The sequence below is a fragment of the Protopterus annectens genome, chromosome 3.part0, assembly GCF_019279795.1.
Source record: "Protopterus annectens isolate FY-2018-M chromosome 3.part0, PAN1.0, whole genome shotgun sequence".
Taxonomy (NCBI): Eukaryota; Metazoa; Chordata; order Ceratodontiformes; family Protopteridae; genus Protopterus; species Protopterus annectens.
Genome location: NC_056731.1, coordinates 1437365595 through 1437385599, shown reverse-complemented (window position 1 = coordinate 1437385599; position 20005 = coordinate 1437365595).

The following is a 20005-nucleotide window of genomic DNA, read 5'->3' as shown; positions in this document are numbered from 1 at the left end:
GGAGATTAAGTGCCTGAGAGGGGCAGTAGGATGTACACTATGAGACAGACAAAGAAATGAGAACATCAGAGCAGAAAACAAATTAGCTCAAATTATACAGCTGGTCAAAGAGAACAGATTATGGTGGTTCAGGCGCATCTGCTGGAAAGCATAATACTATCGGATGAAGAATATTTGGGATAGAAAGGAGGAAGGCAAGAAGAAACAAGGGCATTCAGCAAAGAGATGTATATATTGCATGAGAGAAGATCTGCAATGGTCAGGCATGACCATCAAAGAAGGCAGGAGATTGGCAGTGAATCATGAAAGATGGCGACAGTTGAAGCAACGCTCCAACCTACATAGTAAATGGGAAAAAATGAGCTAATGATTAAAATGATATTCAGGAATGATAGAAAAATAAGAGGTGGGTTAAAGTAGCAATCTACATAAAGGAGGGCATCAGAAACACACCAAACTAGGAATGGAGGAGAGTTGCAGGCAGGGTTAGAAGCTAGGTTAAGTGCTTTGGAGATTAAGTAGTGGATTGTATCATCTGCTGGACTCAGCAGGTGTGGAGAATAACAAATATGAGGAGACAATAAAAGCATGTTGTGGAGATAAAGGGTAATACTGTCTGACAGTTGGTGTATAGAGTTAAGGTGATATGAGCTACTAATGAGATACTTCCTGTGGTGCAAGATTTTATTTCCTCAGCCTTCATTTGCCTACTGTGTGATCTTTAGCAAGTACCTTAACCAGATTTGGATCAATTGGAAATTTGGGCTAGACTTCTTAATGGTCTCCTAGGCTGCATGCCTAATAGCTCCCTATAAACCTATGAACTCATAATGATCTGAATCTGCCAAAAACAGACATAAAGTGAGCTACTGAGCACAGAAGCATTGTGAGTTGATTGTAATCTTAGTCCAAGATTGGTTTAGGAAACTGGTACAAGGTATACCAGAAGGGATGGACTTCTGGATGGGGTTCTGAGTAATGCACAAGGTGCTACAGATGTGCATGTTAAATCCCAGTTAGCAGTAAAGATCATGCCACTGTGTAGTTTAGAGTAAGAGTGAAAAATAAATTAAAGACAATTGGGGGGGGGTTCAATAAAGTCTACACAGTAATTTTTCACTGTGTGCATGTTGTGGCATGATGCACATGGACAAGGAAAGTTTTAGGTTCAGTAAGAGCTGTGTAGTGGTGCACACCACCATGCAAACAAGGTAAACTCTGTGGCATTTTAATTACTGCATAAACAGCTGAATTGTGATGTACGAACCAATAAACACAAAAAACAGTGTTTTGCAGAGAAGCAAGTTCCCCCCTGCACCCACGCTACTTAACTATACTAGATCCGAGATCGCACTATAGTGGGGAAACAGGTAAATTCCTTTTTCCCCCACTGTAGTGTGCTTCAGCACAGTAGTGTTTCCTGTTTCCTTAATTGTCGATTCATAGAACTGATATTTGCGAAAGTGCACTTTCGTTTAAGTGCATTTTTGAGTAAGTGGTCCTCTACTTTTCTTTTTTGAAATAATGCAATTTCAACAAAGAAAAGTAGACCCATATAGTATATTATGTGACAAACAATAAACATAAACATGAAAATGTGAAGCATAGTACAAATTCAATACAGCACCATACATTGAAGAACTAAAAGACAGAACAATCTGATAATTTACAGTAGTACCCTGTCAGACCATGTACATTTACAGCATAGTACAAAGTGCCATATAAAGTAAAAGGTGGGAGAGTTCTATAGAACTGACCTTAACATGTGACAGCAGAGACATATTTGAGTTAGATAGGCTGGATGCAACAAAAGGAGTGTAACAATAGCAAGATATCCTTTTTTTGTGCCATAGCAGAAATGTACCTTTGCTCCCCCACTCCCAAACGGACAGGCACATGACACATTTAGCTAAGAAAGCATCACTGAAATGCTAAAAGTGCTATGAAATGACCTGTCCCTGAAACATATCTAAAGATGTAATACAGAATATTCCATATGAAGGTACTTATAATTATATATACCTGTGAATTGCCCTAACAAACTTATTCATAGCATCAGTACATGTGTAACTAATGCAGCCAGATAAAAGTGTAAAGGTGTGTGCTTATCAAAATTAATATACAAACCATTAAACAGCCTATTCATAGTTACATATCAGCATATGCAGTATATAGCTGATGAAATACAGGCATATCTTCTCAAAATCAGTAGTCCTCTGTGCAGATATGTCCCAAAGTAATATCCTCTGTTCTGTGTTCAACACATAAACAATTTGGCTCCCCTTCAGTTTCCCTAAGGCTGTCAGCACTGTGAAGATGCAACTGAGGTGCATACTCATTAGAATTGCTGAATTCCAAATCCATGGCTCCATGTAGCACATAAAAACATAGTGCAGGCACTCCCTCAGTGTTTGTGTTTAATGGATGCCAACTGTTAAATTATTACATCAGGTGGGTATGTCTGTCAAGGCTGGAAATGCAAGTAAGCCGTGCACAATTCACAGGTTGAATTCTAGTCTTGCCTATATTCAGCTTTTAAGCATTACAAGTAATGTCTGTAGTTGATACTTACACATTACAGTAGGAGCTGACACAGACTGATGAATGGTGACAAATTCATGGACTGAAGTTTATGCATACGATGACTCTTTGTCACCTTTGTCAATGAAGTACCACTGCTAATTATGATATACATAGCACCTCCCTAAGCTCAAACACAGTGTTGTGAGGTGTGGGATGTTCTCTGTCTTAAATTCCCCGATCCAACAGTCAAGGGTATCTTTCTTCTTCCTCCGGAGGTCATTGTAATGATGACTACATTGTTCACCAGTGCAGGGGATACCAGTGTCACTGGGTACAGCCAGGGCTAAACTATAACAACCTTCTGACTTATACTGGAAGCCAGAATAGTCCCCCTACAGCAGCCTGGCACTGTGGTGTTTCACTAGGAGTCCAATAAAAATCTTAGATTCCTGGACACCCTATCTCTGAGCGTTAAATCTCACACCCTCTTCATTAATGCCTGCCATGTCTAACATGGATCAAGAGCAATGGAGACTGATGGTTTCCCACCAGTTCCATTTACTGCATTTACTAGTATTGTGCACACTGTTTGAAATTATTGCATGCTGCATCAGTCTCCATTGCTCTTGATCCATGGTAGACATAGCAGATGTTCATGAAGAGGGTATTTGTAATGGTATTCTGTTCTGTTCTGTTATTTTTTTTTCCACAGCTGCCATGGAAAGGGAGTGCAATGTTAGGACCTGTTTAGCTAGACTGGCAAGCATGAGGGAAGGATCTGGTATGAATACAGCAGAAGAGTAGTGTTATTGTAGCATTAAAAGTTAAAGACAGCTTTTTTGTTATTTTATACAGTTGTATCAAATGGAGCATGCATATCTCAACTGTAAAAATCTCAACCGTAAAAAGCAAGTATGCCTGCATTAGTCTGTAGCACAAACCGAGAGTATAATATTAGGCTTTAGTCAGAGGTTTTGGGTTCAAATACCACACTTTGCAAATATACAGTACTGTTAATTCTTCAATTATGTGTAACTTAGAGGTTTAAAGTAAAAGCTCTATATCAGTGGCACACATGTCTTGCTGTAAACTGTAATCTGTATAATTGGAACATGCATATGTGCAATATATGCACATGTAAAGAGTACTTGCTGCAGTCTGTAGTATAGTGTGCATCTGTTAGGAGCAGGTAGTCTTAAAATTAAAAGTTATCTGTTACAGGGGTGGTATTCTTAAGAGTAAAGGTTGAGATAAAGTCAAATAATTGTATTAATGCATTGTATGTCACATATGAAGGTATTAATCTTATCTAATTTTTTCTGTCACACCCCAACCCTTATCTCTCTTTCTTAATTTTATTTATTTATTTAATTTTTTTGTTTTATTTTATTATGTGCCATCAAAATGTGTCCATGTAATTCATGTGTACCGCATCATGAAATACTCCACAGCACAGCAGAGTAGGCCTGCCCCAAAGGATCCACCTGCCCCGCCCCTTCTCTAGCTACTGCACAGTTGCCCAGCACATCTAGGACCCAATTTGGCATCACCATGTCTTCTGCCCTTGCACTATCTGCCTCCTCTTGAAGTCCTACCCCAGAGCATAGTCCAGTGGTTTCCTCCGGGAGCAGTGGAAGAGGTTGTGAGTTTCTCACCCACACTGGGATGTCATGGATGTTGTGTAGGGTAGTATGCCTTACTGTTGTTGCATGCTTGTGCCGGATGCAGAGGCTGCTCTCCCTCATTTTACATAGTGCCAGGAGGAGGAGAAGGAGATGTTAAGTGGTCCAGCCAGTGGGGGAGTGAGGTGATAATGATGACAGTCCTGAGGGTGAAGACTCGATTCTCACTGTCACCCAGCTTGAAGACCAATTTTTCCTGGATGTCCCACCCTCACCCCATCCATTATGTGCACCAACCCCTTGTGTCCATCACCATCCCTGTCTTTTGTCTTGTTTGTCTTGTGTCTTGTCTGTCTGCAATTTCTTCCTCACCTACCCAACTTACCAGATCAGACATACCTACATCCCTTCCCCAACATTCCCCTTTCTCTCTATCTCTAAAATAAAAAAAAATGGGCCCTGTCCCACAAAAAAAAAAAAATAGCTCTCCATTTCTCAAATGTGTCTTCTTGACACACTTGATTCAGTCCAGTTGGCTAACAACATGATTGTGTTGTGGTCATCCCTCTGTCTGGAGATGACAGCTCACCCTCAAATTCAGCTAATATTCTACATATATTATTAGTTTTTTACTGTTGAAAAAATGGATAGCTAAGTTTCTTTCCTACTTCCCTCCTGCACATTCTATATTGCTTTCCATTTGTTCTTCTCCCTGCTTACTCCCTATTTCACCACTGTCCTATATTCCCCATTTCTTTTCTTTAATGCATTATTGCACTATGATGCGCATCATTCAACAACGTGCAGCAATGGCAATACGAAAGTAGTTAAAAGTGCGAGATACAGTTGTATTCGAACCCAGTACCATCTGGCCCCAAAAAGCAATGCATCACTGCATTAACTGCATTAACATGTGCTGCCACAGAGTCAGTTAAGTAGCAGGTGTACTCCAGAAACTCAATACTAACTGTCAAACTTTAGCAATGAGGTTCGCCTTTGCACACTGCTTAGCTATGAGTTATCCAAGACATTTGATACTATCTCTAATTCATGTTTCATAGTGAAGATCTCCCATCTGGGAATTAAGCTATACAGTACTAGATGGATAGACAACTGGCTCAATGACAGAACACACACTCTCACAGTTGGAGACTGCACATCTGCAACTAGCCCACTCATCAGTGGAATACCACAAGGATCTTTTCCAGACCCTTAACTGTTTGGGAAATGCTTTCCTGAAGCACAAGCAGCAGTAGATGGCCTGTGGTTTACCAGGTTTGCAGATCACTGTTAACTGGACACACTCATATAGAGTCCCCCAGTGATGGCAACACATTACAGTAGGAGCTGACACAGACTGATGAATGGTGATAAATTCATGGACTGAAGTTTATGCATACAATGACTCTCTGCCGCCTTTGTCAGTGAAGTGCCCCTACTAATTATAATATACATAGCACCTCTCATAACTCAAACACAGTGTTGTGAGACCTGAGAACACACGTTGACAGCATTCTACACTTTCATCACTATGTGCTTATAATGGTGACAAACACAAACTGCACTCTGCACATCATACATTTGGACATCACATCCAATAACAGGGTAGTCATACATCTGCTGTACTCTACCCTTATCACACTAATAAGGGAGTGTAATGCTCACATCTCTCTGTACCTCACCGGACACCTGCAGCAATTGGCTACAATACAGGGTTGTGGCTGGGAGACTCTCAGGCCTCCAAACATGACATACATGGAAAGACCGACATACCTGTCACTTTACTCAGTATCATGCAGGCTACTGAGAAGTAGCCTATGGCTGCCCTGTAGAGCAGTCTCAGACCTTGCCCTTCTGGAATTGATGGACATCTGCAATTCAGATAAGACAATAATTTGCCCCAGTGTTCTCAACCTTACCTGTGACATAAACAGAACATGCTGGGGAGACAGATACATTCCACAACAATTCACCCTCCTCTGTAATAGACTACCACTGTGTAGGGGTTCTGTTCTCACTGCATTCAACTTGGTGTGTGTGTGTTTTGTGTGTGTGTGCGTGTGTGTGCGTGTGTGTGTGTGTGTGTGTGTGTGTGTGTGTGTGTGTGTGTGTGTGTGTGTGTGTGTGTGTGTGTGTGTTTATCTAGACAGCAGAGCAGCAGTATGTATCCCACAGTTACTGCTCCAATTGCATGGAATGATAATATTTTGATTCTTGCTTATGCCTACTCATCCATTTCATACAGATCTCCCATCTTCTTGTCTCCCACATGGCCTGAAAATGTCATTTGCTATAAGTTCACCTGCACTCCTGTAAAAATCAGACTTCAGCTGTGGAAGTTGTATTAAGTACTGTGTTCTGTAATCAGTGTACTTAGATAGGTAGTGGTTCTGCCCTCACGGCAGCCAACCTGTGTGTGTGTGTGTGTGTGTGTGTGTGTGTGTGTGTGTGTCTGTGTGTGTGTGTGTGTGTGTGTGTGTGTGTGTGTGTGTGTGTGTGTGTGTGTGTCTAGAGAGCAGAGCAGAAGTGTGTATCCCACAGTTACTGCTCCAATGCCATGCAATGATAGCATTTTGATACTTGCTCACACTTACACATCCATTTCATACAGGCCTCCAAACCTCCTGTCTCCCACATGGCCTACTGATGTCATCTATTGTAAGTTCACCTGCACTCCTGCATAAATCAGGCTTGTGCCATGGTGCTTGCATTAAGTACTGTGTTCTGTAGTAAATATACTTAGATAAGTATGAGTTATCTACTAATTGCAATCAACTGTGTGTGTGTGTGTGTGTGTGTGTGTGTGTGTGTGTGTGTGTGTGTGTGTGTGTGTGTGTGTGTGTGTGTCCTGTTGCTTGATGTTACAAAGACACTTTTACACCAGCATGTGGGACACTGGTATCTTCTCCTCAATAGACACTGCTGATGTCATCAGCTATAAAGTGTTGTCTGACACACTCTGTCATACTTCATCTATGGTGCTTGTGTAAACTACTGTGCTCTGCAGTCTGTGTACTTAGATGGGTAGGGGTTTTACTTTAACTAGAGTCAACTGGATGTGTGTTTAAGCTGTTGCTTCACATTACGTAGTGCATTGTACAGCAGCATGTAGGACACACTGTTATCTTCTTCTCAACAGATACCGCTGATGTCATCAGGTATATCGCATTTTTGGATATGCAGTACTCCCACTAGGCCAGGGCCAGAGACTGGCTTGGTGGCCAGGCAGAAGTCACTTCTCCTATACAATAATGTTTACAATGACATTGCTTTTAATCTATCCATATACATTGTGGCATGATGTGTAGTCCCTGTTATCTTGCTGAAAAAACGTGTGGTCTCTCCAGCTGCAACATGTGTGGGGTGAGGTACATCTAAAAAAGAGCACTATCCTCTATTAGTGCTGTAATGAGATTTGACCACAGTGCTCTCATACAATTCATAGCTCTCAATATGATGGCATGACTTATGATGTGCACAACACAGACTTTCAGTAGCAGTGTTGACACTTGGTGGTCAAAGTTCAGACTGCTATCTAGATGTATTCCCAGTGCTTGTACATCACTGGGTTTCTGCATAGCAGGACTGTTATCAATGCTGCGATTAACATGGAACTCCACTTTTCACATGGACAACATTACAAGCACACATTTTTATATTTATTTGTACATCATATGCCTTTGTCACCATGTTACCTCCTCATGTTCTATGTTATCACCATGGGTAGACTCAATGATTGCATACAATATGCAAGAATCAGCAAACTTGGTAAGCCAAAGGCCATATATTTTAGTCTGAACTGTCAAGAAATGCAGTTCAAACAGTGAAGAACCAAGCACAGATCCCTGGTGTTTACCAATGGTGACAGCTCTACTGCTATAGGTTGTTTCACCAACTTTTACATGATGTGTTTTATCAGTGAGCCACTTGTTTACCCATCAACTGACTTAAGATTTAATCCCCAGCTTTGGGAGTTTCTCAGTGATACCTGCATGGATGATTGTGTCAAAACCCAAGGCCAGATCACAATAGAAAGTATGCACTGTTTTACCTTCATCCAGGCCTATCGCATGGAATCAATGTGCTGTAACAACATCACAGCTCACCCGTGGTATGACCCAGCACATACACCTTCCTGATATGGTTGAATACACAGTTCAACATACCCTCTACATGGCCTATATTCCTGTACAAGCGTGTACTTCAACATGCAGCCACCTGAGTTGAGGGGACAGCACCTGATGCATGCATATATAGAGACATCCTGACTCTCCTCGACTATGAGGTAGACCAACATTTCATAATGGACCTCTTCTACATGTCCACTACTAATATTCCAGGTGTGTGCAACAGACCTGTGTGAGTTGTTACTGTTACATCAGGTCCATTACATCTGATAGATGTCCTCAAAGAGGTCATTGAGAGCATGCATGATAGCATTATCATCTTGTGGAATTTAACAGGTCAAGGCATTTGAAAAAAAGCCATGCTGAAGTATTCAATCAGCACTGTCATATGTAGCCATAAACAGCTATATCACCAAATGAGTAGACCAATGTATAACATACTTGTTCAAATATGTGACGTGACATATATCTCAGGTCCAGTGATCAGGTTGGTACATCAGGGGTGTCTGCTAGGCACTTTCCTGCCCATAGGTTAAGTGATGGAATCACAGATGACATATACACATGCTGCGTCCAAACAGCTGACTGAAGGACTACAGCCTGTGGGCAATCATTGACTCCAACTGTGATAGTATAATATAGACAGTATCAATGCACACCAGAGACTGCTGCCACAGCCATGACAATACTTGCATTGATGAGACACATAGATGGATTTGCTGAATCAGGAAACAAACACACCACCCAAGTATAATGCGGTCATCACACCCTGTAATCAGACCAATATGTATGTGACCTGTGTCCTGGGGTAAAGGGTAAGTGGTACATCCACCAGCATGTGGTCTCAGTGCTGACTACCCCCTTGAATGGTGGACCCCTGCCATAAATAAACTGTACAACAGAAGGAGGAAGCTACTACATGATAGAGCAAAATCCCTAATAGGGAAGGCATCTCTGATCAGTACTAGCAAAAAATTACAATCCCTCATAAAATCCTCCAAGGCCAGCTTCGAGAGAAAAATTGCACAGGACACCAAAGACAATCATAAGGCTTTTTTCAGTTATGTTAGAAACCTGGGATGCAACTCCCAGACTTGTTCTGAGTTGATTCTAAATGACAAAAAATACACTGAACCCACAGACATCGCCAATATCCTGGCAGACGGGTTCAGTGCAAACTTCTCCACCCCCTCCCCCCCAAAAGAGCAAATATCTATCCCGGCAGAGGGCTGCCTCCCAAAAATCTCAGATGCTCAGGTGATGGCTGCCCTCTCCAAAGCAAAAAACACTGCTTTCATGGGACCAGATGGTGTCCCAGGTTGCGTCCTACATGAACTACAAGAGGAACTAATCCCTCAAATAAAACAGCTATACAATCTCAGCCTCACTACAGGATATGTGCCCACAGAATGGCGCACAGCAACAGTGGTCCCACTCCACAAAGGTGGAGCATCTACGGACCCTGGAAACTATCGCCCCATAAGCCTGACTAGCTTAGTCTGCAAGGCTATGGAGAGGATCATCATGGAGCTCATAAACAAAGACATTGGGGACCAACAGACACTAGATCCTACCCAGTTCGGCTTTGTCAAGGGCAGATCCTGCCTTTTGAACCTGGTTGACTTCTTTGAAACAGTCACCAAAGCCATAGATGAAGGGAAGGTAGTCCACACAGCCTATCTGGACCTTGCAAAGGCATTTGACACAATACCCCACTCGGGCGTCATAGATAAGCTATCCAGCTTAAATATAAACCCCTATGTCACAAGATGGGTCGCAAACTGGCTCAAAGACAGAACCCACAGAGTGAGAGTTGCTGGAGCCATGTCAGACTCAAAACCGGTCACAAGTGGCGTCCCACAGGGTTCTGTCCTGGGACCACTCTTGTTCGGTATATACTTTTCCGAGGTACAGGCAAATGTGGGAGGACTATGGCTCACCAAGTTCACAGACGACTGCAAACTGGGCACCATAATCAACTCTCCAGCTGACACAAACATCCTTCAAAAGGTCTCACAGAGACAGATAACTGGTGCCAGCGCCATGGTTTAAAGCTAAATGCCAAAAAATGTATAGTCATACCCTTTGGCAAAAACAATGTGCCCACAAATTACCACATAGGCGGAAACCCATTAAGTACAGAGAAAGTTATTAGGGACCTGGGGACCCAAGTTGATAGCAATCTCTCCTTTGAAAACCACATTGCCAAAGTGGTTAGAAAGACCTTCTACATAGCCCACCTCATCACGAAGGGTTTCACATCTAGATCAAGAGAGGTAATCGTGTTCCTTTATTCATCCCTCATCAGGCCCATCATAGAATACAATGCCCCTTTTGGGATGTACCTTACCCTACACCTGCAGCAATTAGAAAGACCCCAAAAGTATCTCACCAAGAGGATCAAGGGTCTCAAACAGATGCCATATACTGCTCGGTTAAAAAAACTCCAGCTCTACTCAGTTGCATACCGCCTACTTCGAGGCGATCTATGCCTGACATACAAAGCTATGTCAAATCCAGAATTAATGGACATGCTCCACCTCAGTAAATCTAAATCCCTTAGAGCCACACGCTCGAGGGACTTGAACCTCAGCACAGAAATAAATAGAACTTGCTGGAGGGACAGGTTCATAACCCAGAGGCTCCCTTCACTCTGTAATAGAATTCCAGTTCATGTGAGACAGAGCACCTCACTGAATCTCTTCAAGAAGAATCTCAATAAGTGGATGGGGGATCGTAGGTTTGTCCCAGGGATTACTCCCGTGTCACTATTAGACAGAGGCACAGTAAACTAAACCTTAAAAAAGGGCATAGTATACTCAAATCAAGGGGTGCCGTAAGCCATACAGAATCGGGCTAGGCTTATAATTGCCCCAGGGCAGATAGCCTAGTATGAACCTATGAATCTAAGTACTGGGTACATGAAGGACATCGCATCAGAGGCCATACTGATGTCATGGTTCCCAGCCTTCATCACACCAATAACTGTACATAGCACCCTTCTTCATGTACCTCCCTATACATCTTCCAGTGATGTGTAACTGAGGTGTACCACGTTTGTCACAGTGAGTTGTCACATAGCTTATTGGACATACCTAGATATTCTTTCTGTGAAATATACATGATAGACTGATGGTGCTGAGCACCAATCAAGTTGTTACACCAGATGCGTGTGTGCTACCTGTTCTGCTTATGAGCACACTGCATATTTAGGTGTTTGACAACATTAATGGCATGCATATCATCTGTGATATTGTGAATTGTGCCATAGATATATGCCATGCACACAAGGCAACTAGCCCTTATTGCCCATACAGTCACATACAGATATAGCAGAGTCCCTTCTAACACCTCCTGTAGATATTATGGTACCAAGACAGTAACCGTGGTTATTCTCACAGAGTGTGGATGTATTCAGGTATATCAGTTTGCACATTTTTCCAATATGTACCCTACCCCATATGTATGTCAGATACCTGATATATGTCTTCTGCATTATTCATGTAAGGATGCTTATCTCACACACACATCCTCTGCATTGTTATGTCACCTTGTGTGACAGTCACAGACTACATTTTCACTGTACATTCTGTACTGTACCATATAGATATGTGCTTGGTGTTGGTGCTATAACCATCTTCCATCAACATGCCCTTCTCTGCTGTACATGAGGGAGTTTCACCTGTATTCTTTCCGTGTGTTCATTCCTACATTTCATCTGCATGTCCCTATTCAATACACACACTTCCCCTGAGGTATCATGTTACATGGCAGTCACATGTCCTGTTACAGATCATTAACACACTTTCAGTACAGAATGCCAGGAATGGGATATTACAATACTCTGCACTGTAGGTACCTGTCCTGTGGTTAGACCATATCATTCGTATCTCTCAACTGTCCGGATATTCTGAGGATGTCCAGATGTTTTCCTTATCAGATATGTGGCTTTTTGCCCTATCATATCTTGACTGATGTGACTCAATATTACATACATTTGAGTGGATACCTCTCAACTGTCCTGATCTGTGCAGAATGTCCAGTTTTTGTCTCATATCTGTGATCTTTTCCTCATAACATTTTTTTTCCTGGCAAATCATTGGCATGTCATTGCGGAGTGCAGTCAGAAACAGATGACTGACATTTGAGTTTTAAACTTCATGCTCATCAGAAAGTTCATGCTAATGTACAACCTATATATTCTTTCTACTTCCTAAGTTTGAAAGTACAATATTAAAAGTCTGTCCTTATTTCTGGCCCTTTGTCCCCCTATTTTTATGGATTTGTCCACATTTCACACTCTAACAGGTTGAACCTGTTACATTCTATCACATTCCTATTTGACATTTATGTCAGATATGTCCCTATTACTGGTTATTTGTCCTCTCATTAAGTTGGCCTCTTTGCAGATTGTTGCACTAACAGAATGACAGATATTTGTAAAGCCCTGGTGATCATTGTGGCATTCCCCTCAAATCGTCATACCGTAGGTGCTCTGCCTTACACAGAATTGCTATCGGTGTTCACGTACAAGGTTTCACAGTCAGCAGCATTGTTGCAAGCCATGAAACCTAGCTTAAGCATGCAGTGCCTTAATGATATGCATTGTGCAGTGCCACGTGTCACCCAGCATCGCGGTAACATGTAAACTTCATGTAGGCTCTGCACAAAGTCTAGAGAGAGTTTATTGAATCTCAATGTGAGATTTTGGAAGAATGAGTTATGTTGTATGGAAGAAGATTCTTATGGATCGATTAAGAGACTAGGACCAAATTATGAGATAAAACAAGTTATGCAAATGGCTAAGGAAATGAGTACTCAGGGGTATGGACAAGGTTGTAAAGGAATTTTAAAATATCAGTTAGAACAAAATATTAAGCCTGCAAAAGATGGAAAGTGGGCTTTAGCCAAAGAAGGAGGTGACACAGCACAAGAAGGCCAGAGAAAAGACAATAAAGATGGTGAGAGCATATAAACTCAAAGTTGAATGGGAGTTAGGAGCAGGATTCAGGAATGGAAGCAAGGACTTTTTAGGTACATAGCAGAAAAAAGGCAGAGAGAGAACTGACTAGGCTGAGCAAAAATGGAACGTAGATCACAAAAAACTAGGGAAAATGCAGGAATGAGAATTTCAGTCACAACAGACAATGTTGATATGCTGGGACAGATGTAATGAAAATGGAAAAATATCGGACTGACACCAGATTAGAAATGTAGAAGTTGTAAATGGAATTAACTTCTCTTAGACAGGTAAATGTACAAGGGCCAGAGGGACATGGTCTCCCATGTGTGTTCAGAAATCTGATCAGTATGTTGGCAGACCCAGATGGAGAGTGTCAGCATATCTTTGTCAAGTGTAGAAATGCTGGAGGACTGGAGGACAGTAAATGGGTACATTTGTATGGGGGGACAGTAAAAATCAAGGAAATTATTAACAGCACTGGTAGGGAAAGTAATGGAGGAAGGTTAGCATAATTTATAACAGACAACAATCTTCAGAATAGAGGTCAACATATCTTTATGTCCAGATGGAGCTGTCAAGTTAAAAATAATTATAATTTTTTTGTTTATGGGTCAGATTGCTAGGGGGAGTATTGGCAGGTATAATCTACCTGGACTTCAACAAAGGTTTTTTTTTGCTGTCTTCCACAAAGGAAGTCAATCGGAAAAGTGTGTGAGGAAGATGGAGGTTGGATAAAGACAGAAGAGTTAAATAGCTACACTGTTGAATGTTTGAATACAAAGTGTTGTGGTGAGTAGGGTAATGTCATGATTTACAGTAAGTGATTAGTAGATATTACAGGAATCTGCTGTGGTTCCAGTATTCTTTAGTGAGTTTCTCAGACATGTCTGAGGGAAGAGAAAATATGAACAACGTATTTGCACATCAGACCTGTAAATCCCGGGCCCATCTCATTTGCTCACTCAAAAAAAAAAAAAAAAAAAATCTGCTTTTACTGTATTTGTGTTTCTTCCTACTTTACTTTGCTTTTGCGTCATCTTAAAAGTACTCAATTGTATTTATTACTGCTTGGTGTAACTCATTCTAAGCCTTTTAGTTTAAGCACTTGGGCTTCAGACCAGTTGTTTTTAGGAAGGTTTGTGGTCTGCACTGTGGTGGCAGGACAGGTAGCTTACATCCTTCTAAGTTGGGAACTGCTGATTGAGGGCTCAGTGTCTGTTATTCTAAAAGTGTATTAATTTTGTTTTAAGTACTTGGGCTTCAGGCCAGTTATTTTACATTAAAAGGGTTCATGGTCTGCACTCTTGTGGGAGGAGAGGCTGGACTCTGCCCTTCTAGCTGGGAATTTCTGGTTACAGGCTTATAGTGCCTGCATATCTAAACTGCTTCTTACTGAAATTGGTACACCTTGTTTGCTGTAGCATAGACTAGATCCAGGCCTGCTGAATCTAGCTTTGTTTGTATAACCTGAGCACTAATCCAGGCATTCTTTAAAGAATTCAATTGTATTTATTACTGTTTGGTAGTAACTTGATTAAAGTGTAGCTATCATTCTAAGTCTTTTGGATTAAGCACTTGGGCTTCAGACCAGTTGTTTTACATTAGGAAGGTTTGTGGCCTGCACTGAGGTGGCAGGACAGGTAGCTTACATCCTTCTAAGTTGGGAACTGCTGATTGAGGGCTCAGTGTCTGTTATTCTAAAAATGTATTAATTCTGGTTTAAGCACTTGGGCTTCACGCCAGTTGTTTTACATTAAGAAGGTTTGTGGTCTGCACTGTAGTGGCAGAACAGGTAGCTTACATCCTTCTAAGTTGGGAACTGCTGATTGAGGGCTCAGTGTCTGTTATTCTAAAAGTGTATTAATTCTAGTTTAAGCACTTGGGCTTCAGGCTAGTTATTTTACATTAAAAGGGTTTGTGGTCTGCACTCTTGTGGGAGGAGAGGCTGGACTCTGCCCTTCTGAGCTGGGAATTTCTGGTTAAAGGCTTATAGTGCCTGCATATTTGAACTGCTTCTTACTGAAATTGGTACACCTTGTTTGCTGTAGCATAGACTAGATCCAGGCTTGCTGAATCTAGCTTTGTTTGTATAACTTGAGCACTAATCCAGGCATTCTTTAAAGTATTCAATTGTATTTATTACTGCTTGGTAGTAACTTGATTAAAGTGTAGCTATCATTCTAAGTCTTTTGGAGTAAGCACTTGGGCTTCAGACCAGTTGTTTTACATTAGGAAGGTTTGTGGCCTGCACTGTGGTGGCAGGACAGGTAGCTTACATCCTTCTAAGTTGGGAACTGCTGATTGAGGGCTCAGTGTCTGTTATTCTAGAAGTGTATTAGTTCTGGTTTAAGCACTTGGGCTTCAGGCCTTTTATTCTACATTAAGAAGGTTCATGGTCTGCACTCTTGTGGGAGGAGAGGCTGGACTCTGCCCTTCTGAGCTGGGAAGTTCTGGTTAAAGGCTTATAGTGCCTGCATATTTGAACTGTTTCTTACTGAAATTGGTACACCTTGTTTGCTGTAGCATAGACTAGATCCAGTCCTGCTGAATCTAGCTTTATTTGTATGCTGCTTGTTTATTTGCTTGTTATTTCCCTGAAATGCTAATTCCACCTAAAACGCGGCTTTTCAGCACTTCTGTGGATCCCTAGTGATATCTGCATCGCTTACTGTACTTATTTCCTTGTTTCACTTGAAAGAAAGTTACTGTTTGTCGTTTTTGCATTTAAGTTACCTGTAACACATTGCATTTAAGTTACCTGGCACTTGCTCACTAAAGCAATTATATAAGTCAGCACTAAAATATTAAAAGCACTACACCCTCACTAATTCCCCTTGAGTACCTCATTCCCCATTGGCCCTTTATTTTCAATTATAAAGTAATTCCCAATACTATTCTAGCCTGTCCAAAGGTCAGTTGTCAATCTCCTCTCCGGTCCAGCTGGTGAATCTGGGAATCTTGAGGCAATGTTACAACTGCCTCATGTACACAGACAACCCTCTCCTCTTCCCAACAAATTCCAACACATGTGAGAGATGCAACCATATAGCCATACTGGAGGCTAAGCTCTCTCAACTCAGTACTGGCAAAACCAGTCAGGAGGAGAAGGAAAACACACTCACTACAATTCCAGTCTCACATAGACCTACCACGACAGCAAACCAAACACATAAACACACAAAAACATACTCGGAGGCTCTAAATAAAAATCTGCCTAAGAAGCAAAGACCTCCAAAGCAGACACCCAAGCAACCGCTACCCCGAAACAAAACGCATTCAACACATAGCTCACAAAGCCAGTGTGCCGAACAGTCACAGCCCTTAAGGCTAAACAACACACCTGATACACTTGTAATAGGTGACTCTATCGTCAGGCACACTGACATCCCGCTCACCAGGCTAAACAAGGAGAAGGTCACGGTGAGCTGCCTGCTGGGCGCTAGGATCTGCCGCATAACACAAGCACTCAGGTCACTCCAAGGCAAGTACAAATATGACTCAGTCATTGTCCATGCTGGTGTGAATGACCTGAGACGTACCTCCCTGGACTACATGAAAAGAGACATAGAGGAGCTCTCTGAGCATGTAGCCCAGGCCGGTATGACCCTAACCTTGAGTAGCATCTTACCCTCACCAAGAATGATGCCACAATATGAAGACAAGATGATCAATTTCAACAATTGGCTTAAGTATTGGTGTCATTCAAAGGGGATCCAATGCCTGTCAGCCTGGGATGACATGCTTGACAAGCCACGATGCTTCACTAGGGATGGCTTGCACCTGTCACCCCTGGGCTTTCGGATATTGGCAAAGGCTCTTGCTACCCCCATAGTGCCTTTTTTAGGCAAGGCTCAAAAGACAAACCCACCTCCATAGGTATCACAAGGGATAAGAAACTAAGAGTAATGCTACTCAATGCCAGAAGTCTAAACCTCAAGATGCACGCACTTGAAACTCTCCTTAGCATGGAGAACATCGATATATATCTGTGCAGTAACAGAAACCTGGTTCAAGGCTCCCAAGAGCACCCCAGCACGACCAGGTTATACTTCATACCATGCTTTTCAGCCCCAAAACTTGGACCGTACCACAAAAGGAGGGGGAGTATCAATATTCGTCAAAGATACCCACACCTCCAGGTTGGTGGCACAGCACGAAGCATCAGAGACTATCCATGTGCAACTAACAGTGGGTAAAACTGCCTTCCAGTTTATAGCCTGCTACAGACCACTGTCCCAAACCCAGGAACCCCAGTCAGCCTTCCTGAGAACACTGGAAAATATGAAGGCCTCTCCAAACACCATTATATTGGGCGACTTCAACTACCCAAACATAGACTGGGAGCATTACTCTAGCTACAACACCCTAGCCCAAAGGTTCCTAGAATTTATAAACTCAAATGCTATGGAACAACTTGTTACCACTCCCACAAGAGGGGAAAACATACTGGACCTGATCATCACCAACATGGGGACTCTATGCTCCAGACCAGAAGTGTATCCCTCGCTGGTAAGATCAGACCATAAACTAATCTCACTGGATATTCACATCCTGACTCCACCCCCTGCCCTAAAAACCACAGTGAAAAACTTCTCTAAAGCAAATTTCACACTCCTCAAAACTGAGGTGGAATCCTTCAAAGCCCCCGGGCCTGTGGAAAATACAGCCCAGACCACAGAATCCTTTATAAACGCATTCTATGAACACCTTCAGGAATGCATGGATCATGCAATCCCAAATAAAACCAAGACCCAATCCTCCAAAGGCAGACATCCTGTCTGGTGGACCCCAGCCATAAACAAACTATACAATAGAAGGAGGAAGCTACTACATGATAGAACAAAATCCCTAAAAGGGAAGGCATCTCTGAACAGTATTAGCAAAAAACTACGGGCACTCATAAAATCGTCTAAGGCCAGCTTCAAGAGAAAAATTGCTCAGGACACTAAGGATAATCACAAGGCTTGCTTTAGTTATGTTACGAACCTGGGTGGGAATTCCCAGATATGCTCAGAATTAGTCCAAAATTACAAAAAATACACCGAACCCACAGACATTGCCAACATCCTAGCTGACAGGTTCAGCGCAAACTTCTCCCCCCCTCCTCACCAAAAGGGCAAATATTTACCCCAGCAGAGTGCTGCCCCCCTGACATCTCAGATGCTCAGGTAAGAGCTGCCCTCTCCAAAGCAAAAAACACAGCATCAATGGGACCAGACGGTGTCCCGGGCTGCATCCTACATGAACTCCAAGAAGAGCTAAACCCAAACATAAAACTACTGTTAAATATCAGCCTTACTACAGGATATGTACCCAAAGAGTGGCGTACAGCAACAGTGTTCCCTCTCCACAAAGGTGGTGCCTCAACGGATCCTGGAAACTATCGCCCCATAAGCCTGACTAGCTTGGTCTGCAAAGCTATGGAAAGGATCATCATGGACCTCATAAATAAAGATATTGGGGACCTACAGACACTGGATCCTACCCAGTTCGGCTTTGTTAAGGGCAGATCCTGCCTCTTAAACCTGGTTGATTTCTTTGAAACAGTCACCAAGGCCATTGGCGAGGGGAAGCTGGTCCACACAGCCTACCTGGACCTCGCAAAAGCCTTCGATACAATATCCCACTCGGGCATTATAGATAAGCTCACCAGCTTAAATATAAACCCCTATGTCACTAGATGGGTTGCAAACTGGCTCAAGGACAGAACCCACATGGTTAGAATTACTGGAGCCATGTCAGACTCCATACCAGTTACAAGTGGCATCCCACAAGGCTCAGTCTTGGGACCTCATTTGTTCGGTATATATTTCTCAGAGGTACAGGCCAACACAGAAGGACTGTGGCTGACTAAGTTCGCAGATGACTGCAAACTGGGCACCATAATTGACTCTCCAGCCGACACAAGCATCCTCCAAAAGGGCCTCATAGAAACAGACAACTGGTGCCAGAGCCATGGCCTCAAGCTAAATGCCAAAAAGTGTATAGTCATCCCCTTTGGCAAAAACAAAGTGCCCACAAATTACCACATAGGTGGTAATCCATTAAGTACAGAAGAAGTAATTAGGGACCTGGGGACCCAAGTTGATAGCAATCTCTCATTTTACAACCACGTGGCCAAAGTGGTTAGAAAAACATTTTATATAGCCCACCTAATCATGAAGGGATTCACATCTAGATCAGGGGAGGTCATCGTGCCTCTTTACTCATCCCTCATCAGGCCCATAATTGAGTACAATGCCCCTTTTGGGATGTACCTTACCAGACACCTGCAGCAACTGGAAATACCCCAAAAGTACCTCACCAAGAGGATCATAGGGCTCAAACAGATGCCATATGCTGCCCGGTTAAAGAAACTCCAGCTCTACTCAGTGGCATACCGCCTGCTCAGAGGCAATCTGTGCCTGATGTATAAAGCCATGTCCAACCTGGAATTAATGGACATGCTGCACCTCAGAAAATCCAAATCCCATCGAGCTATGCGCTTGAGAGACTTGAACCTCAGCAATGAAATAAATAGGACATGCTGGAGGGACAGATTCATAACCCAGAGGCTCCCTTCACTCTGGAATAAAATCCTAGTCCAGGTTAGGCAGAGTCCCTCATTGACTCTCTTCAAGAGGAATCTTGATGAGTGGATGGGAGATTGTAGGTTTACCCCGGGTATCACTTCTGTGTCACTGTTAGACAGAGGCACAGTATACTAACCTCGAAAAAGGGCATAGCAAAATTAATTTAAAATGGGTGGCAAAAGCCAAACACACTCTGGC